We start from the raw sequence: 6,000 nt of genomic DNA on the forward strand, positions 1-6,000 counted from the left end.
TACTCTATGAGGCTTCGACTATCGATTCATATGGAGAAAAGCATTGGAACGTGTACCATTTTTATACCACACAGCTTTGAAACATGATGTGTAGTGTGGACCATTTTTGGTACACACGGCGTGGTGGTAAAGTTCACTGTGGTACATAAATGGTACACATGGCAGTCAACGTGTTACAAAAAATATATATTATATAATATCTTGCGCTAAAATACCTCAATGGAACCTTTAATTTGAAGTAAGACTAAGCATTGGGAAGGCATAGGTATTGTGCGTTTATACCTCTTCAAGGTCTTTGGTCTAACTGATAAGAAAAAAAATGTCATATCCATTTCTTTCACTGATCAGTTAATCGTACTTTTCCACCGATGGAAAAGAACGTAAATAGAGTAGCTGAACGTAAACATAAATGGCTGAATATGAGGTTGTTTACAAATGATGGACTCCATTATAATGTATTTGGGAGCAGAGAAATGCCGTAAAATGGGGTGAATAGCAACATTTTCACATTTCTTACCAATACAGCCACTTTGTTTGATGTTAGAAAAATGATTTCAATATCTTAAAAGTTCGGTCTTATACTCTTTTATAAGTTGGATTTCCCAAAAAAAGACCTGTATCATAAATTAAAAAAGTAAAAATAATAATATGTCTGTTGCAATTCACCTCTCAAATTGGGGTGAATAGCAATACTCATAAGAATTCACTGATTTTCATGTTTGAAACGACACGGGGTGAATAAAAGCACACAGTATTCGTTCAATATTGAATTTAAGAGAAAATAAAAAATCAATATGAAGTTAAATTACATTTTTTTGGAATTGTAAGTCGTAAAAAATCTTGTAATCGTCGAAATCACATGGATTAATATAAAGATAACCCTTCCAGATCATCTTCAAATGTTATTTGACCCTTGAACCTTGTGGATGAGCAGAGTTTTGGTTCCTGGAGCCTTCAAATAACGTCATCCGGAGCTTTGAAAAGGGCTTCCTCATCCGTTTCAGAAAATTTCAATCCATGAGTGGATTTCTTATAAAATTTTCCAATATACCCCTCTTCATCGAATTCAATTACCCTAACCACATACAAAAGAAATGAGTTTATAGTCTTCCCCATCACTTTTATAACAGCATAATCCCCAAGAGAAAATTTTGAGAGATCTTTTTCATTGGATGATTTTTCTTGCAAATCTCCCTCGGAGGATTCTGACTCAGTTTCTTCTGTGGATGACTCTTATTGCTCGTCATGCTTCCTTCCTTTTTTCTGTCCTTTTCTACTGTTTTCACGTCCTGCTGAAGAATTATCATCGCCAGCAGGTATCTCAGGTTGAAAATCAGCAACATCAATGCTCTTTCCGGGTTGAACTGCCACTTTGACTGTTTTCTTCTTTGTTGTAGGTGCGTCCGATGTTCTTAGTTTTTCCATGTAGTTCTTGAAGGTCGCATCCATGGTCACTGCAGCAGCTTCATTACCTGTACCTTCCACATCCATAGAGCCCCTAGATGAGTGCAGCATCTCGAGTACTTTCTCCCTTTTCAGAGGAGCAATGCCACATTTCTTGAAGCCTGCAATAACATTATCTTCTAAGACCCATACAGCTCTTTCAGAAGGGGTGGAAATCGATCCTTCTGCAACGAAGACTCTGCTCTCCCTGGGCCTTGTTTCCACTTCAAGAGAATGGATCGCCAAGTTTGTTTTAGGGGATGGAAAAAAGCCACATCCAGTGGTTGGGTGAGGTGGGTAGAGTTGGCTGGAAGGAAAATGAATTTTATATTGTGTTCCTGGCATAGTCTGATGGCATCTATGGAAAGGTGTGAGGCCAGGTTATCACCTAACAATATTTTTACTCCTCCAAGTTTTGACAAATAGGGGATAGCAATTGTTTCAACCCAATCTTGAAAACAATGTGAATCAAACCACCCTGACTTTGTTCGATTATATCTAGAGTTCAGTGGGCCCCCTTCTCTCCAGCTGTCATAGATGTGCTGTGCTTTATACACAATGTATGGTGGTAGAATGGTCCCATCACCAGCAGCTGCGAACATGACAGATATTGAAGATTTTGTTGAATTCATTACCCTTTCCGGATACTTTGTCCCTCTTCGAGCCATGACCACCTTCCAGCCTGGATCGTCAGTGAGATTGGTTTCATCATAGTTTATTATATTACATGGTGGAACATCTTTTAATTCAGCTTCAAGATGATCAAAATACTCGTTAATGATTTCAGGATTTATAGCTGCCCTGGACCTTTTAATATTTTGACACATACGAGCTGACAGATTTGTTTTGTGTCGATTTAGAAAGCTATCTACAAAATCAGGCCCAGGCAGATTATCTTTGAATTTGGAAACTGTTCTGCCTTGCCTATCAAGAAAATCTTTTATCAAGAGTTGCAGAGTCAGTGAATCAACTGGGTATCCCCAGTCACTGCAGATTTGGAGGCGACTGACCAATAGATTCTCATCAGCTTCTGACAAGGCTGTTTGGCCACCTTTCTTTTTTGTTACACCCCTCTTCATATGTCTATATAAAACTGTATGATCCATTCCATATTTTTTGCCACTTTTCGAAAACTTTCACTTCACTAAGAGCTTTTTCGATTGATACAGCATCATAGGTCTTACATTTTTTCACACTTACGTACTTACAGGGCATTTTTGTTGTCACTCTATCCAGATCATTCCTGAAACACAGAAAAAATCTTAAAATACTTGCTTAAGTATATTGTTATAATATATGATCAATTTACTACAGCATACCGTGATTCATATTTTAAAAAGAAGAGAACCTGATCAGCTGTTTCTTCCAAGGGGTGAATCGCAACACTATTATTCTGTTGCTATTCACCCCAGGTTTTTAAAAATCACGACTTAACCTAAAACATATTGCTCTGATGAAACAACTATTACTTTTAACTGCAATATGATTTGATAATTCTTTGTAGGATGGTTAAGGTAATCTATAAAGCAATATCTTAAGTTCATAGCTATAATATTAGAGTACTTACAGGAGAAGTTTTGGAGGGAAGAAATTTTTCAATTATTTTCTTCAGCAACGTGATTGGCAGCTCCGATCTCGAACAGTGATGCAACATAACAAAACATAACTTCCCTGCTAAAGCACAATGAGAACTACATTTTAGAACAAAAATACTCTCTGTTTGTCATACACATCAAAAGTTACAGAGCTACAAAGTATTTTTGAAGTTTTGTTGTCATTCACCCCCCCCCCTGTTGCTATACACCCCATTTTACGGTGCATGATTACATAATTCAATAACATTTAAAATATTTTACAAAGCATTTAAAACTACTCCAATCACCTGATGGTTTTCCATTTTAATTGATTACAATGAAATAGATTAAGTTCTAGTTTTGTTTACAAAATATGATCAACAAGGGAAACATCTGTCAGTAATGACTCATGAGCAACCGTTCAGCTACAGAATACACACAAAATGGAAGGTATCAATCTAACCAAGATTTGAGTACACCAAGACCACGACACATGACTGCATCATCTTGTTAGAAATTAAAACTACTGCTGTATTACAATGCATCCATACCTCACTTTCATATATTTGGAATTTCAAAGTATAATACAGTCTTATAAAACAATGGATTATCGCCGGTTTTGAGTCCTCTTGCTCTCCCACTCGGAAATCAAGGTACACCCTAAACTATAATTATTATGTTACCGTCAACCGGGGTGGCTTTGAACAGCGAGGTGAGTTTGAACACAAGATCAGGCCTTTCGTTTTCGTTCGATATCAGATAAACTGTTCAACATATAGAGTCGATCTTGGTTGTATAAAATCGATTTTTTCCCATAGAATCGATTTTCACAATCATTATATCAGATAGGTCGACTATTCCACTGCCTTCACGATTTCATGCTTTCAAATAGTTGGTCCTTTTTCAAGTTGCCTTGAAACTTTAATATACAGACAATATTTCAAGAGAAGCCATGGACATCAATCTGATATATTTGAATGAAGCTTTTCTTCTTCTTTCAGAATATGTAAATAAACAATTTTGAGAGTTTTATTTTTTACGCAATGAACGTTTTCTCCAATGTCTGTCGTTTGTGGGGTGAGATTGAACAGCGACCAGCTGTTGCCTTTTGTTGTGTTTAACCCGGTTGCACAAAAGCTGGTTAAATTTTAACAGTGATTAATTCAACCAGAATAAATCAGAGAAGGCCTTTTTGATAATACGGCTTTTCTGATTGATTCTCGTGGAATAAATCATGATCAACATTTTGTGTAAAATCTCGGAAATTCTAACCTATGAATGATGATGTTTGGTGAATTTTAAGACACATTTGAAATAAAATTTCTTTGGAAATTTCTTCCTAAAAACTCGTGGTGTCAGCTCTACAGCTGGCACAACATTATTTTGGCCTGACATTGAAGATTCATCAATATTGTCCATCAGGCTGATATCCCAACCCCAAATTGCTCCCAACCCCAAAAAATGACAGGACTATTTTTAATGTTTAATTTGACAATTATAATATCAATTAATAATTTGATAATAAATTTGTATCTCTTGGGCCCTATATATTTTTCAATTTTATAATGATTCATAGTCCAAACAAATTTTTCTATCTAAAAAATCATAAATTTTCTTCAATTTTCCGTAAATTTTTCAAATTATCTAATTATTTAGGTAGTGATTTGGATATTCATCTTCATTCATAAGCTACTTGCTTATGGATAACGTTTTAGAGGTGGTAGATTGAACATTTGCTCGTTTTCACAGGTTAATAATCCATATTTTATGATGTGTTCAAACTCACCCCTTTGCTGGGTGAGATTGAACAGTACCTTTTTCTCTATTTTGAAAAAAATAAAATTTTGGTGGCTTTTATGTTATATGTATCATAAATTACACTAAATTCGGGTACTTTTTGGAAAAAATCATGAATATTGTTGAAGAATTAAGAAAGTTGTGATCAATACAACAAAAAAAGTGTTCAAAGTCACCCCAGTTGACGGTATCACTTATTCACCTACTGTTATATGTTTCTTATTTTGTAATTTGAATTACACATATTGTAATTTATAATACATACAAATACTACTTATTGAATAATACTGCGTGGTGTCCCCCAAACTCAAGACGCATAGTCTTATTGGGGGAATTCCACTCAATCAAATTCTTTTTCACTGTTTTATGTAAAATGTTATTCTTATTTTGTTAAAAATCAAATATATGTATTGTTATGCCAAGTGGAAATAAACGAATTTGTCATACATGACACCCGCCGTTCCACATCCTGCTTACAAATTGAATTCGTGAATAAGCTAAATGAATAAGTGACGATATAATAAGTTTATGATATGAAACAAGATTAAACCTCAATTCCAATAAACCGAAATTTCCTGTCATTCGACAGGAATTCATCTGCTAAAGATATGTCCAGCTTCTAAACTTGTCACCGGTAGTCTATAAATTGTTCAAAATTCATGGCAAATTGACAGTTACATTACATTGTTAGTTTCAATTTTGTAGCTGAATCGCCAATGCTAGAAACAAGTAGTACTAGTCCTAGAAACAACTAGTATTTTTCATCAGTAAAACTAGTATTGCTCAATAGCTTATTTTTTATGAAGCTCATAGTTCATATTATTCATGGAGTTTTGGAAAAAGCAGCTTCATGTACTGAAATTTCCCCTTCCCCTCCAGCCAAGTGTTGTATACCATCTTTGTATCTAAATTGTGTCGAGTTTGTTAATATGCGCATATTGAAAAGAAATTAAAAAAATTGGTTGAATAATTACACTTTTGATGTAGCATAATGTAATTCATGTAATGTATTGTATTGTTGTAATTCATTCCGTTCTATTTTTTGTATGTAAGTTCAGTTGACTATACATTATAACAGCTGAGCCAACAATTAATTTAGTCAATATCATGATAATTTTAACTGTTGAGTAAATTCATGTAAAAATAAAGTTCACTGACATGTATATTTATATTTGAATTTACATGT

This window comes from Nilaparvata lugens, chromosome X (assembly GCF_014356525.2).
Source record: "Nilaparvata lugens isolate BPH chromosome X, ASM1435652v1, whole genome shotgun sequence".
Taxonomy (NCBI): Eukaryota; Metazoa; Arthropoda; class Insecta; order Hemiptera; family Delphacidae; genus Nilaparvata; species Nilaparvata lugens.